Source organism: Pelodiscus sinensis, chromosome 2, assembly GCF_052426305.1.
Source record: "Pelodiscus sinensis isolate ZL-2025 chromosome 2, ASM5242630v1, whole genome shotgun sequence".
NCBI classification, from domain to species: Eukaryota; Metazoa; Chordata; order Testudines; family Trionychidae; genus Pelodiscus; species Pelodiscus sinensis.
In genome coordinates, this window is record NC_143053.1 from 33292360 (window position 1) to 33314313 (window position 21954).

Here is a 21954-nt window from a genome sequence, read left to right on the forward strand (position 1 = left end):
AAATGTGTCTAGAAAATATTACTGAGCTGGGCTTTGGTATAATGGACGGAAAGAAAGGCTGCTCTGCAGTCCACTATGTGCAACTGTCCCCAGCCCCTTCCATACCTCTTTCCAGGCAATTAAGGTTCTTCTACTGTCTTTCACGATGCCACTGCCTTTGGGGATTTGCTCATTACTGCAAGCCATTTTGAGGTTTTCCCAAGTGGAAACGTCTTGAAAAACAGATATGCTGCTAAAATAAGAATGAGTTATCTACAGAACTTCAGCCAGTACACTGGAAAAAGAATGGAAATAGTAAAAAATAAATCTATTTTCAGGCATAGAAAGGAACTATTTCTCCTTATATAAGATACAATTTATTTTATCTAGAATGCATTGTTTCTCCTTGTTAGTATTTGGTATCAAGTTTCATTAAATCATCCTATCCAAGTTATAATTAGGGTAACTTTTCATGTATCTATGTTATGCCAGTGACATTTCAGAATGGACCCTGAAAAAGAGCTTTGGGTGAACAAGCACACAGGCAGGCTTAGGAAACTTCTTCTGGATAAGCTTCCAGCAAATTATTTCCTTACTAAATGTCAATGAAGTAGACATGAATTGTCAGTTTGCATCATTTCTGATAGACTGTTCTCTGTAGGTTAGATCAAAATCAAATATTACATGCTCAGGAAAAAAAACCCAAACCAAACAAAAATTTCCAAACCCACAGCAGATTTTGACACTAGGTATATACACCCCTTAGAACTGTTGAGAAATGTTATGTTTGAATGAATCCAAGTTACTGACACTGTCCTGGGGTCCAGCTTTAAGTTTATGGATTCTGCTGTAGCACACCGAGCAGAAGCTTTCAAGGATTCTTTGCTAGATACTCTGGAGAAGAAGACACAAGAGTGAGAGCAGAAATACAAATTAGTGGCTTTACAGACATCTGCACTAACACTTGCATAGAGTCATAAAAATGTAAGACTGGAATGGACCTCAAGAAGTCATCAAGTCAAACCTTCTGCACTGAGGTAGGACCATCTGAACATAGACAATCCCTGGCATGCTCTAAAAAACCTCCACAACCTCCTTTGGAAACTTGTTCCAGAGCTTAATTACACTTATACTTAGAACATTTTTCCTAGCATCTCACCTAAACCTTCCTTGATGCAGATTAAGCCCATTATTTCTTGTCCTACTTTCAATGAACATATAGAGGACAATTGATCACTATCCTCTTTATAGCTGTAATTAATATATTTGAAGAAAATCAGGTACTCCCTCTGTCTTCTATTCTCCAGGGCAGTGGTTCTTAACCTGGGGTTCACGCACCCTCTGGGGGTGAGAGATCCCTTTCCGGGGGTGCAAGACATGCCAGATTTTTATGATATATCTTAGGTTTAAAACTGACCTACTTCAATGATTTTTAATAAGGGGTGAGAGACCATATTTTGAGAAACAAAGGGGTACAGGCTGCAGTAAGGTTAAGAAACACTTCTCTAGGCAAACATTACCAGGCTTTTAACCTTTCCTCCTGGGAAGACTCCCTGTGTGCCCCCCACACGCTGCTGAGAAAAGCTGCTGTGGGGCTTTGTTTGAACAGCCATGAGCTCAAGGAAAGAGGAAAGACTTCATGTGCTGCTCCTGTCCCCAGCATGCAGAAACTGGCCAATAGGACTGGTTTACATGGAAACTGGCCAATGTCAGCACGGAACTTGCGAAGCACCCTGCCTCCTCCCCTCAGGCTTGTAGCTGTTCAAAAACCACATGGCCACTGCAGCCAGTAAAGGGTATGGGGAAGGTAGGAAGTCTGCATGAGAAGGCTGCTGGCTGGGAGTCAAGCAGGTAAGTCTTCCAGCCAAAGCCTGCCTCTGGAACCCTAACCTTTGCCCCCTACCTCACATAACCTAAAATCTGATCCCCTCTTGCCCCGTATCCCCACCCAGATCCTGCACTCCAATCCCCTGGCCCAGGTTACAGCCCCCTCCTGTCCTAGGTCACAGCCCAAACCATCTGCCCCCCTGCACTCCTACCGCACATAACCCAAACCCTCTGCCCCACTTCTGCCCCATATCTCCTCCCAGCTCCTGCACCCTGTCCTCTGTCCCAAGTCACAATCTCTTCTTGCTGTAGGCCACAGCCCAAACTTCTCCACCCCTTCCTGCACCCTAGTCCCCTTCCCCAAGTCACAATCTCCTCTTGTCCAAGGTCACAACCCTGCACCCTAGTCCCCTAACCCAGATCACAACTGCCTCCTTCACCTAAACTCTCTCCCAGACCCTACACTCTCTCCTGCACCCCAATCCCTTACTGCAAGCTCCCTTCTTCACTCAGCCTCCATCCCAGACCCCACACCTCTTCCATTGTTATGAGAAAGTGCAGCCCTTGACCACTTTCCAAATTCTTAGAGTGCCCCCCCATCAAAAATTATTGTTCGCCCCCTGTCCTAGGTCATGTCCTAAACCTTTCTTCATTTTTATTACTCTTCTGAGGACTCTCTCCAGTTTTTCACATATTTTCTAAAATGTGCTGCCAGAATTGGACACAGTTCTCTGAGGGTATGTCTACACAGTAAAGTTATTTCAAAATAACAGCCGTTATTTCAAAATAACTTTACTAACATCTACACAGCCAAACTGATATTTTGAAATTAATTTGAAATAGCAGAGTACTTATTTCGAATTTGGCAAGCTTCATTCCATGAGGAATAACACCAAATTCAAAATAGCTATTTCGAAATAAGTACTGTGTAGACACTTATTTCAAAATAGGGGGCCTCTAGCCTTCCCAGGGTGCCCTGGTGGCCACTCCAGCCTCAACCAAGAACACTCTTCTCCCTCCCCCATCCCTTGAGCCCTTAAAGGGGTAGACTCTACCACAGTGCCTGTGCCAGCTCTAAACCTGCCAGCCCAGAGCCAGCAGTCACTGCCCCTGACCCAGTGGCCCCAAAACATGAGGCAGCAAGCCACTGGCAGTCAGCTCTCCACCGCTCCCCAGGAGCAGTCTGCCAGCTTCCAAGAGCTTGACAGGGCCTGGAGAAGGCAGGCGCCTTCCTGGTCCAGAGTGGAGATCATGGACCTTATTCAGGTTTGGGGGGGATGCCCCCAATGTCCATGATCTCTGACCTAGACAGAGGAACGCAGCCATCTATGGCAGGATAGCTACCAGCCTAGCCACCAAAGGCCACATGTGAACCCAGGAGCAGGTTTGCATGAAAATCAAGTTGGTCCAGTGAGACCCACAACCCTGAGCTTCCCTTCCCCGTTCTTCCCCCTGCTTCCTCCTTCCAGCTCCCTCCTCCCAGGTTTCCCTCTCCCACCCTCTTTTCTCCCCTCTTCCACTTCCTTTCCCTAGTCTCACCAGAATTTCATTTTCCCGCTCCCCCAGTTTTGTTAAATAAAGAGAGTTTGTGTTCATGAAAATACATGTATTTTATTTGACATCAGGAACGAGGGTTAGGGAGGGGTAAGTGGAAGGACATGAGGGAGGAATGAGGCACAAGCCCCCAGTGGGGCAGACCAGGGAGGTTCTTAGTGCTCCTCAGGGTAGAAGCTCTCCTGAAGAGCCTCCTGGATACTGACAGCCTCCCGATGGACCTCCCAGATGGCAGCCTGCAGAAAGTGCAGCCAGGGTCACAACAACGCATCCACAAGAAGCACCAGAGTGCCTTGGCTCCATGTTGCAGAGCACTGTGGTGTCCCGAGTGACGGCAATCAGAGCACGCAGAGACAAAATGCTTTGCTGGCCCTCATCGAGACAAGCAATCAGGGAAAGCTGAGAACCGGCTGTCTGGGGTAGGGGAGGGGAGGGGGCATTAAGCACAGGCCTGAGCCTTAGGCAGCAGCCACACAAAGTAACTCCTGACCTGATGCCCTGCTGGACCTGGTTCCAGATGGCCTTTAATGAAATTCAGCGTCCACTTAGTGTAGACGTGCTATTTCAAAATAGCAAAACGCTATTTCAAAATGCATTTTGTGTCTAATAACACAGACGTGTTATTTTGAAATAACTTATTTTGAATTAACTATTTCAAAATAAGATATTTCGAAATAACACTGTAGTGTAGACATACCCTGGTTGAGGCCTCATCAATGCAGCATAGACAGGGACAATTACCTCATATGTCTTGCATCTGACACTCTTGTTAAAACATGCCAGAATGAGATAAGCATTTTCCTCAACTGAATCACATTGTTGATTCATATTCAATTTGGTGATCTACTATAGCACATAGGTTCTTTTCAGCAGTACTATCATGTAGCCAGTTATTCCTAGTTTTGTAGCTCTGTACACAGGACTGACTCCTGCAGGAATCCCCTCAATATGCCCTCCCAGTGTGACAGTGAACCACTGATAACTACTCTTTGAGTATCGCCTTTCAGTGAGTTCTGCATCCAATTTATAGTTATTCCATCTAGACTAGTTTGCTTATAAGAACAGCATGTGTGATCGTGTAAAAAATGGTACTAAAATCAAAGATATAGAACACTATTGCTTTCCCCACTAGATCAGTAATGATATCAAAGAAGAAAATTATGTTGGTTTGACATGATTTGTTCTTGAGAAATCCATTCTGACTATTTTTATAATCTTATCATTTTCTAGGTGCTTATATATTGACTACTTAATATTTGTTGCAGAATCATTCCAGGTATTGAACTTTGACTGACTAGTCTCGGATTCCCTGTGTCCTTTTTGTAATCCCCTCCTCCCCAACACTTAGCACTTAGGTTCTATGTTTGTCCATCTCCAGAATTTTGAGATCTCAGACATCCTCCATTAGTTCACAAAAAGAACTGCAAGTGATTGCAAGATTGGCTCAGCTAGCTCCCTATGTACCTGGGGATGAGTTTCGTCCAGCCCTGCCAATTTTAATACATCTAAATTGTCTAAATATTCATTAACTCATCTTTCCTTATATTGGCTTATGTTCCTTCCTCCTTATTGTTAATATTAATCGCACTGAGTATTTGGTCACCATTAACCTTTTTAGTGAAAAAGGAAGCAAAATAGTATTGAACACCTCTACTTTCTTGATGTCTTCTTGGTAGCTTTCCTTCCCTGCTAAGTACAGGATCAACAGTTTACTTGCATAGCACTGTGGTGTGAGGGGAAGACTAATTGGAGAGGACCTGGAATAGATGTTAAATGTGTTCTACAAACACATGGTTTGTACCAAAAGTAAATTAGTGAATTTCCTTGCCCAATACAACTGGATAGCTTCTTTCCCACCCTACATCAAGTCCAGGGTTCTGCAAAGTATCACCACCAGCTGTGGGGCTGGTGGCTGCCTCCTCACTCTCCTGCTGTCTCTAGTGTATCTCCTTCAAGCATAGCAACTGCTTACCCCAAATCCTAGAGGCTAATTGGATAGCAGAAGTAAGAAATGTGTCTATTTTCCATATCACCAAATTGGTTGGGCTCCCAATTTTGGCCCACCAGATTATGGAGGGGGATTCCATCACCAAATCTTCCATGTACACTAAGGTTCCCAGTATCATCACCCCTTCCCAGAACACTGCCAAAAATGTGAACATTCTGGGTTACAGTTTAAAATGGGACACATGGTTGGGATAGCATATTACACACAGACACTTTATACAGAACTGCTCTTTACTTAATTACATGATACATACACTGATCCATACAAAATAATAAGCCCTTCCCACATTTCTATGTTTTTATTTCCTCACCACTCTAGAACATATTTTGGGCTAGGGTTAGGGTCCTCTGTGGGATACAGGTTCCTTCCCCTATAGCTATCTGATTTCTCTTCTAAAACAAAGAGCCTCTCTCCCTAGGTCAGGATGTTTTCCTTTGATCTTGGCTAGTCCGTTCCTTTACTTCCTCCTGCCCAAACTTCCAGTGTGTGGTTTTCCCTCTAACCAATCTAGCCTCTCTGATTTTTAGAGATTGGCATCAATGCTTTGGTGTCTTTGTTTTGTGCTTATCTACTCCCAAAGCCCTTCCAGCAGACCAGCTTAGCTGAACTGGTTCTACCTTTGGGCAATGTCCTTAATATGACTGTCATTCAGCCTTCATCTGGTGCAGCTCTGCTACAGATCCTGTCTAAAATGGTCAATTCTGCATTTATACAGTGCATCAATAATACTTCAGTTGCCATGGTAACAACTTCATGATCTCTTCCATGATATCAACCAAAATTCATAACTTGTAAAGATTCCCCTAATCATCACTCATCTAAAGTACATCTCTTCAGCCAGTTAGTTTCTGATGTGTACTTACTCTTTCTTAAAATTAGATGAACATCCTTGAAAAAGAAATCACAGATGAATTAGTTTGATGGGTTATTTGCTTTTCTGAGCAAGGAACAATAAGGAAGAATAGCAAATAGAATAATAGAATACTAGTACTATGAGGATCTCCAGAGGTCATCAGGTCAAATACCGTACCCTCATGGAAGAAACAAGCACTGTCTAGGTCATTCTTGACAGATGTTTGTCTAACCTGTGCTTAAATATCTCCAGTGATGGAGGTTCTGCAACCTTCACAGGCTATTTATTTCAGGGCTTAAGCACCCTGAACAGAAAGGTTTTTTTAATGTCCAACCTAAACCTCCCATGCTGCTATTTAAGCTCATTGATTCTTGTTCTATCATGAGAGGTTAAGAAGAATGATTTTTCTCCCTTTTCTTTGTAACACCCTTTTAGGTACCTGAAATCTGTTATCACGTCCCCTTGCCATCTACTCTTTGATGTGCATATCATCAAAAGGAAGTACCAGCAGATAGAGTATATATAAGCAATACAAGTGTTCTGCATTTCCATGCTACAGGTGCCTGTAATAATGACAACCCTGTAGAATAAGTATTTAGTTCCCACAACACACTTTGCAAACTATATAATTTTTCTTTCCCCACTGGATCTTCTATGAGGTGCTCCATGTAGTCTAATTAATATCCATTTAAGAGCTAAGGGAGAATTTGCTCCTGGGACAGAAATAATATTTATAAATAGCATTTAAAGCTGTGCAGTTGACTCTACCCAGCTATTAGCAAATTCCCTCACACCTGCAGTTTTGTTAGGCTTACACATGACGCAACACTTAATACACTTTTCTGTTTCAAACCAGCATCTGTCCTTTCTTCTCTTCTACTTTTGTCCTTTCATTTTGGCCTTTGTCATTATTATATCCAGATTTTAAGGGTATGAATTATGCCAGCTACATTCAGTAATAAGATAAGTGCGGGAAGGGAGTGGTTATTATATTTGTAGAGCTTGGCAGTCACCCAGTTATTAATTAGAGTCATACTGTTGCTCTAATACTAATAATTCAATCTGTTGCCATCTTTCTTTTTGTATTTTATAAAAACCTTTAGTTTATAATAGATATGAGACCTACTGAAAACGTGTGATTTAATGCTCTCCAGCTTATAACATTATAATTCTAGTTCCTTTTGAAAGGCATTGCTACTGACAGCCAAGAAACAGATGAGCTGATGAGTTTTATCTTCGTAAGGTTGTCTTAAAAAAATCTATAGTTCTAGTCTTGCTATTGATTGCTTCTCTGATACTGTCTTCCGCTCCCTACCACACCAGAGTGCTCCTTTTGGTCTTTTATAAGCTTGAACAAATCAATGGGAATATAAAAAATATGTTTCTTGCTCTTTGCAGCTCTTTAATTAAGAAGAAGAAATGTGTTAGTACAATGATATGGCTACTATTGCGTTCCGGAGTCTGATTCAACTCCTAGTAAAGTTCATGGCAATTTTTCACTTCCTTTAATAAAAGTTGAATCGGATTAGTAGGGTAACATGTCTAAGTTTTTATATCTTTTGGACCCTGATCCTACAATAAGCTCCATGTGGGTGTAGCCTTGCTGGATGTGAAAGTCATTAAAGAATCAGGGTTTGGATCTGTAGAAGGTGTGCTCTTTCATCCCCTTCTACATAAACAAAGGAACAAAACAATTTTAAGTTTTTATTAAAGGAAGACACTAATCTCTGCAGCTGTTTGCATGTTTCTGTCTTAGCAGGCAATTATAGATAGGAAAGATAAGAAAGTGTGTTAGGAGCTAGATAGCAGGCCTGCCTCATATGGCCTCATACTTAAAGAATTCAGTATATTCTTATGGGGGTATACGAACAAAGAGTCAAAATCACAGTCTATCTGTTTGTGATGGTTTCAAGCCTTGTTCTTAAGCTAAGCTTTTTGGTTAAGCAGCAGGAGCATCCATAATCTGGGAAATGTTTAATCACATCTTGGCACATTCCAAACCAGTCAGATTGAAATAATGTAATTTGGTGCTGTTGAAAAGGTGATCTAGACTAACACCTCCAGATAAAGGGAAGAGCCAAGGAGATTTAAGGGAAATTTAAGTTGATAGTTGCCTGTCTGGCAAGGACAATAGTTGGGGTTGTGAAATCCTCATTTGTTTATTGCTTCACTATTAGGCTCACCATCTCTCTGTCATTTATCTATATGGTTCTATGTGGTTCTTTGATTGTTTCTGTCTCCTGTATAATTAATTTTGCTGAGTGTAAATCAATTAAGATGGTAAGGTATAATTGATTAGGTAATCATGCTACGAAGAATTAGAACTCCTGGCAAAGTCAAAGAACTATGATTTGATTGGAATAATGGAGACTTGGTGGGATGACTCACATGACTGGAGCACTGACATGGAAAGGTATAAGTTGTTCAGGAAGGACAGGTGGAGGAGAAAAGGTGGAGGAGTTGCACTGTATGTAAGGGTATGTCTACAAAATAGCATTATTTAGGAATAACAGACGTTATTCTGAAATAACATATTGCACATTTACACAGCAAGTCCATTATTTCAAAATAAATGTGAAATAATGGGCTTCTTACTCCAACTCTGTAAATCTCATTGTATGAGGAATAAGGGAAGTTGGAGGAAGAGTGCTCTATTTTGAAATAAGTGCTGTGTAGATGTGCCTAAATTTAAAATAATCAATTTTGGCTTAAGCTATGCAATTAGTGTAGCTCAAGTTGCATAGCTTATTTCGAGTGTAGCCCTGCTGTATAGACGTGCCTTAAGAGAGAAGTATAATTGCTCAGAGCTCCAGTATATAGAAGGAGAAAAAGCCTGTTGAGAGTCTTTGGGTTAAGTTTAAATGCAATGTCATGGTTGGTGTCTGCTATAGACCACCAGATCAGGTGGATGAGATAGATGAGGCTTTCTTCAGATAACTAACAGAAGTTTCCAGATCACAGGCCCTGGTTCTCATGGGGAACTTTAATCACCCTGACATCCATTGGGAGACTAATACAGCAGTACACAGACAATCCAGGAAGTTTTTGTAGAATCTTAGGGACAACCAACTGGTACAAGTGCTGAAGGCACCAACCAGGGGCCACGTGCAGCTTGACCTGCTGCTTACAAATAGGGAGGAATTAGTAGGGAAGTAGACGTGGGTGTTAACCTGGAAAGCAATGATCATGAGATGGTTGATTTTAGGATCCTAACCAATGGAAGAAAGGAGTGCTGCAAAATACAGATCCTGGACTTCAGAAAAGCAGACATTGACTCCCTCAGGGAACAGATGGGCAGGATCCCTTCGGATGCTAACATGAAGGGGAAAGGAATTCAGGAGAGCTAGCAGTATTTTAAAGAAGCCTTACTGAAGGCACAGGAATAAACCATCCCAATGCACAGTTAGCAAAACAAATATGGTAGGTGACCAGCTTGTCTTAACAGTGAAATCCTTGGTGAGCTTAAATACAAAAAGGAAGCTTAAAGAAGTGAAAACTTGGACAGATGACTAGGGAGGAGTATAAATATATTGCTCAAGTATGCAAAAGTGTAATCAGGAAGGCAAAAGTGCAACTGGAATTGCAGCTACCAAGGGATATGAAGGGTAACAAGAAAGATTTCCACAGGCATGTTAGCAATAAGAGGGTGATCAGGGAAGGTGTGGAACTCTTACTGGATGAAGGAGGTAACCTAGTGATAGACGATGTGGGAAAAGCTGAAGTACTCAATGCTTTTTTTGCCTCTGTCTCCACAGACAAGGTCAGCTCTCAGACTACTGTACTAGGCAACATAGTATAGGAAGGAGGTGGGCAGATCTTAGTAGAGAAACAACAGGTTAAGAACTATTTAGAAAAGTTGGACATACACAAATACATGGGGCAGGATTTAATGCATCCAAAGGTGCAGAGGGAGTTAGCAGATATAATTGCAGAGCCATTGGCCATTATTTTTGAAAACTCATGGAGATCAGGGGAGGTCCTAGATGATGGGAAAAAGGCAAATGTAGTGCCCATCTTTTTAAAAAGGAAGGGCAATCCAGGAAACTACATACTGGTCAGCCTCACCTCAGTCCCTGGAAAAGTCATAGAGAGGAATCCTCAAGGAATCCATTTTGAAGCACTTGGAACAGAGGAAAGTGATCAGAAATAGTCAATATGGATTCAGCAAGGGTAAATAATGCCTGACAAACCTGATTGCTTTCTATGATGAGGTAACTGGCTCTCTGGACATGGGGAAGGCAGTGGATGTGATCTATCTTGACTTTAGCAAAGCTTTTGATGTGTTCTCCCACAGTATTCTTGTCAGCAAATTAAGGAAGTATGGACTGGATAAATGGACTGTAAGGTGGATAGAAAGCTGGCTAGATTGTCGGGTTCAATGGGTAGTGATCAACAGCTCAATGCCTGTTTGGCAGTAGGTATGAAGTGGAATGCTCCAAGCTTCAGTTCTGGTGCCAATTTTGTTCAACATCTTTATTAATTACCTGGATGAGGGGATGGATTGCACCCTTAGCAAGTTTGCAGATGGCACTAAGGTAGGGGGAGCACTAGATACATTGGAGGGTGCTCTCTCACATGACATAGAACAGGACTGGGCAATAAGTGGCCCATAGGCAGGATGTGGTTCACCAGGGTTAGCCCCTGGCAGGCTTCCAGACAATTTATTTACCTTCCCCACTTGAAGCTCCTCTTGGCTCTGGTTCACTGTTCCCAGCCAGCAAGTGCTCTGATCAGCCATGCCTGCAGAGGTGCAGGTAAATAAAGTGTCTGCAAACCACCAGGGGCTAACCCTGGCAAGCCACATCCAGCCTGTGGGGCACTTATTGCTCACCCCTGGCATAGAACCATATGGTTGGAAAGGACAGCAAGGGTTATTTAGTCTGACACTAAGCTACGGGGAGAGGTAGATATGCTGGAGGGTAGAAATAGGGTCCAGAGTGACTCAGACAAATTGGAGGTTTGGGCCAAAAGAAATCTGATGAGGTTCAACAAGGACAAATGCAGAGTCCTGCATTTGGGACAGAAGAATCCTGCTTAACCAGGCTGGGGACGGACTGTTAAGCAGCGGCTTAGAAGAAAAAGGACCTGGTGATTACAGTGGATGAAAAGGTCTATGAGAGTCAACAGTGTGCCCTTGTAGCCAGCAGAAGGCTAATGGCATATTAGGATGTATTAGGAGGAGCATTGCCAGCAGATTTAGAGAAGTGATTATTCCCTTTTATTTGGCACTGGTGAGGCCACATCTGGAGTATTGCATCTAATTATGGGTTCCTCTTTATAGAAAGGATGTGGACATATTAGAGGGTCCAGCACAGGGCAACCAAAATGATTAGGGGGCTGGGACACATGACCTACCAGGAAAGGCTGATGGATTTGGGCTTATTTAGTCTGCAGAAAAGAAGAGTGAAGGGGGATTGGATAGCAGCCTTTAACTACCCGAAGGAGGTTCCAAAGAGGCTGAAGAAAAGTTGTTGTCAGTAGTGACAGATGGCAGAAGGAGGAACAATTGTCTCAAGTTACAATGGGGGAGGTCTAGGTTGGATATTAGGAAAACTATTTCACTAGGAGGGTGGTGAAGCACTGGAATGGGTTATCAAGGGAGGTGGTGGAATCTCCATTCCTAGAGGTTTTTGAGTCCTGGCTTGACAAAGCCTTGGCTGGGATGATTTAGTTGGGGTTGGTCCTTCTTTGGGCAGGGGGTTGGACTTGATGACCTTATGTGGTTTCTCCCAGCCCTAAGATTCTGTGATTCTATGTTAGGATTGGTTAGTTACATTTCAGTAGAATGGACTGGTTAAGGTACACCTAAAAATATTACTATATGTATTAGGGACAAACAGGAAAGGGGTGGGAAGAAACAAGAGAAAAATAAAAGGAAACTGGATTCATGTTTGCTGGACGGTAACCCCAATAAACATTGAATTGTTTGCCTCTCTGGACTTCTCTTCTCTGTTCACCTGAGGAGGACCAGACAAGTGGGAAGGCGAAGGGATAAGCCCTCTAGCAAAGTGGTGTAGTGATCACATATTAAAGAAATGTCACTGTATGTCAGTATAAAAAAAAAAGAGCCTGAAACAAAATTCCATTGAAACATCATCTAAATTCTGCAAAATGAGCTGCGGCCCACAAAAGCTTATGCCCTAATAAATACGTTAATATTTAAGGTGCAACAGGACTCCTCATTTTCAGAGGTTTTTTTCCACTTTTATTTTATACAGGCTATCAAGCTCCACATCTTGTTGTGACCTCCAGCTGCCTTATGCAAAGGAACATGCATTCAGTTTTGTTTAGAAGAAAAATTCACTTTCTAATTTGATGTGAGTTGGGTCAACTCTCCTGGGAGGTGCATGAAAACTGGAATAGTCAGTGTCTGAGTATAGTGAAAGAAACCTTTTTTTAATAGCTATTTTCCATTGATTTTTCAGAATCTCTTTGTGGGCTCCTGAGTGATTCTGAGAAAAAAATAGAGTAGGGGCAGATCAAATGAGTGAAGATAGAAAGATTAAAAAGAACCAAATTGAGGAAAGGTTTTCTATCCCATCCTAGATTATTGTCTGTAATGGTTAACTTCAGCAGTACATTTTAACTATATAGTGTAAATGTTATTTGTGTCATGGGTAGTACTAGAGGACACAATAGGAGATCAGGGCACCATTCTACTCCACACTGTGTAGACATAGCAAAAAGATGGTGTCTGCTTCAAAAATATTACAAATTAAGCGATTTTTTTCACATCAAATAGAATCTTACTACACTAGCAGTTGAATTGATTTTAGTGGAACTATTAGTGTAGCAAGGCTTTATTCAACATGATGAATGGAGATACAATACATCCTATGTGATCATAGCTTCCTCTTATGAGTCTCCTCTTTACTGTCATGTCCTTGCTGCCTTGGATTCTATCACTAAAGGCATTATAGAATATAAAACCTTTTAGAAAAGCATTATTCACAAATCAAAAAGCAAGAGTGTCCCAGAGATTAAAAAGCTAATGGGAAAATACAGTTTTTCTTAGCTCCCATATCTTTAGAAGTTTCTCCATTAAACATCTTTAATTCAAGATAGGTAAGGCTGCTGCACTGGCAGACAAGCTCTTGCCAAGGTCCTTAGGCTTCACTGAGCACTGACAAATACGTAACTGGAAACCAGTCTCGCTCATGAGCGTATTAGTATTGATGATATAGGTATTAGATTTATAGACATCTGTCTAATGTTTGGAATTTATGAAATGCCTGTGAGTTGCTGCATGCATTAATTTAACTTATAAAATCTGATTCCTGTATTATAAAGTAACATTTAAATGTGCTTTGTAATTTTAAAAGTGTTTAATATGAAACTGGAGACCCCCACAGTGAGGAGAGAAACATTACCAAGCATTACCAAAGAAGATGCCATCTCCTGTCCACCGAAAGAAGGACTGTAGATACCAGATGAACCGTTGTGGAACGTCAGTGGATAAAAGCCTTTGTTGATTGTTCCTCAGGCCCAGGAAGAGGAGCTGTGCACAGACCCTCCTCCCATAAATGCCTGAACTCTGGAAAAAGGGAACAAAAACCCTTGACCACAAGAATCTGTATTACTCTATTGGTTGGAATTTGAAAAGGACATAAATAAAGGATCCCCAAATTCCTTTGCTTTGGTAGTGCTAAAGCACAAATAGAGCTTATATGTCTTACAGCAGCATCTACTATCTTTGGAAACATAAGATTAACTCATTTGGTGTATATGTTTGCCTACTTTAACCTTGTGAATAACTCTCATTTCTTTGCACAGTTAATAAATCTTTGGTTAGTGTATTACAGGATTGGATACAGGAATTGTCTTTGGTATAAGATCTAAAGTACAATTGAGCTGGGGTGACTGGGCTTCAATATTTTTCTGATTTCTGGTGTAACGCACCATATATTTATTACAAAGGCAGGCTTGCCTGGATGGCAAGACAGACTGGAATGCCCAAGGGCACTGGCTGTGACTCCGTTTTAAGGCTTCTGTAGTGCTGTAAGAGTTCACACTTGTTACTTCTTAGATGAAATCTGATTATAAAACATACAACCAGTTTGTGGTTTGTGCCTCTTCTTTGATGGTCTGCCCTGAGGTTGGCACTTACGCTCATGAACTACTTTAGGCAGCTAGAAAGCGATATTTTTTTATTGGACTACGGGCTGAAGACCTTCCAATTTTTTGGAAGTTTCCAGAGACTTTACAAACCAGCAGTCTTCAAGATCATTGCTACAAATCTGATATGGGTACATTGTAATTATTGTCTTTATATGATTTATTAATAGTTTAAACTGTCTTGGCTATGTCTAGACTGGCATGATTTTCCGCAAATGCTTTTAACGGAAAAGTTTTCTGTTAAAAGCCTTTGCGGAAAAGAGTGTCTAGATTGGCATGGATGCTTTTCCACAAAAGCACTTTTTGCGGAAAAGCGTCTGTGCCAATCTAGATGTATTTTTCTGCAAAAAAGCCCCGATCGCCATTTTCGCAATCGGGGCTTTTCTGCGCAAATCAAATCTGAGCTGTCTACACTGGCCCTTTTGCGCAAAAGCTTTGCACAAAAGGACTTTTGCCTGAACGGGAGCAGCATAGCATTTCCGGAAGAAGCACTGATTTCAGACAGTAGGAAGTCAGTGTTCTTGCGGAAATTCAAGCGGCCAGTGTAGACAGCTGGCAAGTTTTTCCGCAAAAGCACCTGCTTTTGCGGAAAAACTTGCCAGTCTAGATGCAGCCTCTTCAGTATTAATAAACCTTTAGATTTTTATTATTAAAGAATTGGCAGCAGAGTGATTATTGGGTAAGATCTGAGTTATATATATTGACCTGGTTATGAGACTGATCTCTTAAGGAAACCTTTGTTTGATTAGATTGGTTTACAAAAACCACTCATATAGTCTAGTGCCTGTGTGATGAAATAAGGGCTTAGATGCCTGAAGAGACTACTGTTTTGATTATTTGTTAACCAGTGTGATGAAACAGAAGTTTAATTACTGGTTTGGTGTATTCTATTGATAAAATAACCATCAAGAAGGGGTGAGTCCAGGGGAGGGAGTGACACACAGGGAAGGCATGAGGGAACACATACATCCTGATACCATGGGCAGGAGAGGCAATGGGCAGCCAGCAGTTAGAAGGATCAGAGTTCCCGGGAGTCTGGGGGGCCTGGTATCAGCACTAGCCACTATCAGAAGACAGGATACTGGGCTAGACGGATCTTTTGTCTAAGTCATTATGGACGTTCTTATGATGGTATTATGTTTAGAACTGGAAAAGGGTGGCTGAAGTAGTTACATCTCCATGGAGTATAGGCAAACACATTTCCCTCTTTGAGAAATAAGAGTGCGAAGGAAGAGAGGACTGAGGAGCCCTCTCCTAAAACATTAGCAGCAAACCTACCAACACTACTATAAATCCAGGCCAAGTAAGCAAACCCAGGAACTTTCCTCACACCACTCTGGCCCTTCATGTGCATAAAGTGGGGGAGACTTTAAAATATCTTGCCACTAAAGCCTTCTGTTAAAAGTCCCTAAGATCATAGGTTATGCAGTCTTGGTGTTACTTACACTACCCAAATACAAAAATCCCTTTGAGAACCCAGATCAGCTGAAAATGACTGCACAGTCATAGGCACCTGCATACAGAATCTCCCACCTTCTAGGACACAGGACTATTATATATATAAACAAACACATTTGGTGAAACACTGCTTGATTGCTAGGTGTGACAGAGCAATTGAAAAAGGATTAAAAACAGAGAATTACTTCCCTGGGACTCAGCTTGGAAATTTACAGTGTAAGGGGGGTAGTTACATGTGATCAGAACATAGAAGTCCAACAAACCCAAAAATATGGAAAATAACCTGATCGCATCTGATTAAACATTCCTCATTCTACTCACATATCTATAGTTTTAAGACTTAGTCTTAAAAATTTTTGGACAAGTGGACACATTCTTTCGCCATCCCTGTAAACCTTGTTTCATGAGGAAGAAGGGATGGCTCTAAAGAGAAGGTTCGTGTAGATGTGCCAAATTTCAGAAAATTCTCTTTTGAAAGATAAGCAGAAAAAGATATGCAAATTGCAGTTCACAATTTGTGTATCTTTTCAACTTTTGTTTGTAGTGTAGACCTAGCCTTAGTCCTTTCTTAGGTGTGGATGTCACTGGAGCCTCCATCCCTAGTACCCTGGCTCCTTACCTGTCATTCCAAGGGCTCTGTTCTGGCCACACCACAGGAACAAGAAGGGCTACTGCTTCCAATTCAAAAGCCTGTACTGTGTTTTCATTGGCTCTCCTGCCAACTCACTTCCTGCTTCCCTAAGCATTCCTGGGAATGCTCTAGGATTCACTATCTGTGGTTTTAACTCTTACAGGCAAATCAGTTAGGGTTAGGTCTAAAGAGTTAACTACTGAAGAAAGACTTCAGCTTACTGAATGACTGCAATTTCCAGAAAGTGATGTTACTCCCCAATTTACCACAGGTGTCAAACATGTTTCTTGCCCATGTTTGGAGAGTAAGAGCTATCAAAGGGTCCTCTTGATTAGTTTAAACATATGCTCAATAATTGAATCTTTGACTTAAAGCCTGAAAGCCTGACACCTTCCAGAGAAGAGAAATCCCTTTAAAAACAAAACCCGACAATTAATAATACAATGCCCTTCTCATGCATAGGTCTTCCATACAGCGAACCAGACAGAATCATTTCCATTTTCCAGAGACAATAAACCAAATGCATCAGTAAATCACCAAAGCAAAAAACGCTATTCCAGAGTAGCAGTCTTCAATCATCCAACAGCTTTTTATATTTATTGGTCTGTTCACTTACTGTCCTAGGATTCTAATATATAAACATTGGCATCAATCCCTCTGGGTGAGGGGAGAGCGTCAGGGTGTGAGTCTGTATCTTGAAGTGAGCACCTACTATATTCATCTTTTCTCTCTCTCAGCCTTTGAATTGTGTTCCAAGACTCAGCTCCTGCACATTTGTCAGCTATTGTGGCCAGCAAGATCATGGACTGAATAGATGCACACCCAGATCCAATATAAATTGAGGCTCACTGGGGGCTGGAGATGTATTTTGAACTTTGTTTAAGCCATTTCAGTCATATTTGATGGGACTATGGCTATGCAGTTTCTCCTGGAGGCACAACTCTTGTGCAACATGTATTTTGTGCTATTTCTTTAGCGTTGGCTCTACCAAAATAGATGAACAAAGTTGCAGTGAAGGTCCTACTGAGATTGAGGATTTAACCAATGATGATGAATTCAAATAGTATCATCTTAATCATGGATCACTGAATAGGGAATCATATCCTGGAAAAGATAGCAACAAGCCTTGTGTATTGATTATGTGAGTTAAAGAAAGAGCCTTATTCAGAAGACTCTTATGGGAATAGAAGCTGCACTGGGTGGAGGAGGATGGAGAAGAACTATGTACAAGAATCCTGAAATACTTGGACAGGAATAAGACCACCATTTTCATGACTGATAAGGCAAGCAAAGAGAACCAGTTTATTTCCAGAGTTGAACAAAGATCTATTGTCTGCACAACAGAAGTCTGATCTAATACACAACTAGATAGTTTTCTTTCTTCCTGTAGTCTGAGGATATTTTACACCAAGCCTATATTTTCTTAAGTCACATAAGCTGTTCCTCTTCATCATTATTAGTTTCATATCTGCAACAACTTCATCTTGATATTGTCCATGTGGTAGCACTGTGATGTCAGAGGTAACTAAGCCTGTTCTCACACCCTCCCTCCAGTAACCCTGATGCTAGACTTAAACCCTGACTCTGCTGCCTTCTCTCATCTCTCTCCTAGATAGTGATAATATATTGCTACAAAGAAATCCTCCCTCTTGTTGTCCCACCTTCCCAGTTAGTTTGTGATCCCAAAGGCAAATCAGCCAATCACCTGATTATAGTGAAGAAAAAAAATCAAGCTTTTCTGATTTTCTAATTTTCAACAAAATCAACTATTCCCTGAAATGTTGGTATCGATTGGATGTGGTCTTCAGAAGTTGTTGTACCACAGCCTGGAACAGAGAAAAGTTTTCAAGTTTGTTAGATCTCACTTCAATTGACCAAAAATGTAAATATTTAATCTCTCCTCCTTATCCCATGTTCCCCTGACTTGTCTGGCTTTACTCTGCGGACTTGCTCACTGCAATGTTTGCATATTTTCCATACACATTTTTCATTAAATGACCTCTGTATGCCCATACAAGAAATCACTACAATATTACAAAAGCTGCAGGGGGTAGCCGAGTTAGTCTCCAGGATAAACTTAAACAACAAAAAGTCTGGTAGCACTCTAAAGACTAACAAAACATGTAGATGGTATCACGAGCTTTCGTGGGCATAGCCCAGTTCTTCAGATGTGGGCTGTGCCCACAAAAGCTCATGATACCATCTACATGTTTTGTTAGTCTTTAAAGTGCTACCAGACTATTTGTTGTTTTTTAAGTTTATACAATATTACAGTAATATTACTTTAGCATTTAAAATTTAGGAATTACCATTCAACATTTAGTGTTTAATACTTAAGATTTAATACTTAATATCTGATATTAACTGTTTACAGTAATATTTATATTAACATCCTCTGAGTACTGATCTTTCTTATCATAGAATGAACTGGAAAAATCAGACTTACACTCTTGCTAAAATCCCTCTGATTCATCTCAAGAGTCTTCTGCTCTGTCACACCCAAAAAAAGCGGGTCCTGATGTCTGCAAGCTCACTTCTGTGGTCTTCTCAGGAGCTGCTGTTGTTGCCATGGATACAGAGGCCTGCTTAACCTTGTTCTGGCCTGCTTAATCTTTTCCTTTCTCAAAACATCTTAAGATGCGCTGCAGGTGTCTCAGCTGCTGCTGTTTCAGCTGCTTCTTGAGGCTTCTGATCTTTACCAGCTCCAGAATCCCAACATTTAGGCTTGCTGGCTATCTGTCTTATATCCTAGTTGCTCTCTCAAGGTCTGCTCACTAGCATATTCTCTTAGCCAATCAGATTCCTAGCATAAGTAGTAGATTCTAGAACTTCCCCCATTCAGCCAATCAGCTTCCTGTAATTCACATATTGTCACATGTACCCACGTGTCTGTAATTCACATGTCACATTTATTACAGCATGTGTTTATGATGTCATGTTTAAGCTTTTCCTCGTGATGCCATCTCGGATTCTAGACCTCTCTAAGCTCTTCCCCATATGCCAACTTGTGTGCTAGAACTTTCAACTATCTAAATGTAGTCTGCATCATTCTAATGAATAGCTGTAGCTATTCACTTGAGTGACCTTTATGTCTAAAATATGAGATTTTTCATAAACTCATTTATTTTTAACCATTACTCAGGTGTTGGCATTTCTACAAATTGGTTCATCTTTCTTTCTTGACAAAGAAAACAAAATTCTGTGAGATTTGTAACTCTCTTGCTGCTTTAATAGTATTGCGTTAACAAATGTCTTCAAGGTTGGATGCTATGTTTCTCCTTCCCGCAAATCCCAAATTTTGCTGATAAACTCTTATTCACTAGTATGTTCTATGGTTCCCAAAACTCTTATTCACTAGTATGTTCTATGGTTCCCAAATCATGTACTACTGAATAGGATAATAGTGAAGCTAGAGCTGCTTTGGCTCTGATCTACAGTCTTCCAAGTGAATTAATGATCTCTTTTCTTCTCCGATCCTCCATTGCACAAAGACAAGATATGTTTGTGGGATGAGGAGTTATGCCTTGTGAAACAAGGTTTACAGGAGTGGTCGACAAAGCTTTCCCTTGTCAACCGATCCATGCCTTGACACACATGTTTGCTGACAATCAGCTGAGCCGGCACAGCGCGGTGACCATGTTTATTTTAATGAAGCTGGGGATATTTAAATCCTGGCTACTTTGACTATGTCTTGTAGCTTAGTTTACATGTCTCTGTCGGAAGAGGCATGTAGTCTAGACATACCCTAAACGTGTATCATTTCTCTTGTTGCCAGAGACTACTCGATCCCACGACCCTGTCCTCCCCAGGCAAGCGACCTAGCTCCTAGGCCACGCGGGAAATTAACTATTTTGAATTAAGTTAATTCGAAATAGCACTGTAGTGTAGACATACCCTGAGTGAACAGTGTGTTTTCTGAGTCAGTGAATTTTGGGCACCAGCTGAACCATTATGGGTCAGAGTACCCACAAAGCACATTTGAGTAAGCAACATCTTATGAGCCTTGGGTGGCGGGGGGAGGGAAAGGTTCACACTCAGTAAAGCATATTTGATTATAGTATAGGAAGGCCCTGAGTTGCGACACGATTGTTTCCGGGGGAAGCATTGCAAGTTGGGGGCATCGTAACTCAAACCCTCATTTACGATAGGCAACGTGCGCCATTGTAAATGTGGGCCAAGGATGTAAGTCAGGGCCTTCCACACTTACAAAAATGGTTGTAAGTAGGGGGGGGGGGCACGTTGCAACTCGGGCAGTCTCGGGTCAGGGGCCTCCTGTACTTCTTTTGGAAATGCAACTTTTTGAACATGAATATAAATAATTAGGAATACTATTGTTCTGCTGCACTGAAATTATTTAAACACAGCCCAACTTTTGAAGTAGGCAGTTTTTCCTTTCTAATAAGGATTAGCAATTTGTTATAGCTCCTGTGTCCCAAAACATTAATCATAGAAAACACTGGTATAGATAAGTTATAGAATTAGGAAATCAAAAATAATAGAGAGAAAAAGACTTCTTAGATCACTGGCAGACTTATGCAGTGTTGCCAGAGTTCTTCAGGGCAGGGCCTTGGTGCTGGGTGTGTGTGTGCACAAGAGTAAGGGTTGAGAAGTGAGGAGGAGCTCAGGACGGGGCGTCTGCCTTTCCCACCAGGGTTGTGTTCTCTCCCCCCAGACCTTTCCACTCACCAGGAGCCTGTTCTCTCTCCCTGACCCCTCCTGCCTGCCAGGGACCTGTTCTTTCCCATGCAGCCCTTGCCTGGAGCCTGTTCTCTACCCCACAGGCTTCCCCCTACCTACCAGGGGCCTGTTCTCTCCCCCAAAATTGCCCCAGCTGTCAAGAATCTTTTCCCACCCACCCTGGTGCTGCAGCCAAAGGCCAGGGGTGGGGAGAGTTTTGGGGCAGAGAGACTACTTACTCCGTGTGCTGGCAGGCAAGATGGCAGAGTCCCAACTACATTAGCCACTGTCTTGGTGGTATGGCTGCAGGATAGCTCTCCCCTGCAGGCTTGCTGCCCCCAGTGATGACTCTCATATCAAGTCCCTCCGAACAGCAGCCCCTACCTTTGCATGTTTTGGAAAACTGTCCTTTTCCCAGGGCTTCTAGTTGTCTGGCACAACCAAGCCCTGGCCTTTCTCTAAGTTAAGAGAAGAGAAAGCTGCATACCAAATCTGGCCATAGCTCTTACTGCTTAGGAGGAGTTCTTGAACAAACAGACTTGCAGACAGACACACTGTAAATATATAGATATTTAGATCTTATAATTTCTGATGTAGAATTCCTCCCTAGTTTTTAGTCCTCCATTCCTCTATTAATCTAGTCCAGTTTTAAGTGTCACCAGCAATGGAGTTTCCAAGTTACCATGATCCTGAATATTGTATGAGGTATAACGGTCAGCCTGAATTATACATATGTGGGGCTGAGTCATTCTTTTATCATCCTCTTGTGTTCTCCTAGGTTTCTTCATTTTAAATTCTCATATTTAATCAGATGATGATTCTCTGAGAAGTTAGATAAATAACTCAAAATGG

The 21954-nt window shown here is 41.6% G+C and overlaps 1 long non-coding RNA gene across 1 annotated transcript; it reads right to left on the minus strand.

The window, feature by feature from the left end:
* Nucleotides 1-17691: 17691 nt before the first annotated feature.
* On the minus strand, nucleotides 17692-20075 carry LOC142826703 (uncharacterized). The gene is made up of 2 exons (XR_012900906.2): nucleotides 18872-20075; nucleotides 17692-18251 (listed from the first exon to the last, which is right to left on the minus strand). It is a non-coding gene; the product is annotated as an uncharacterized LOC142826703 (long non-coding RNA).
* Nucleotides 20076-21954: the final 1879 nt, after the last annotated feature.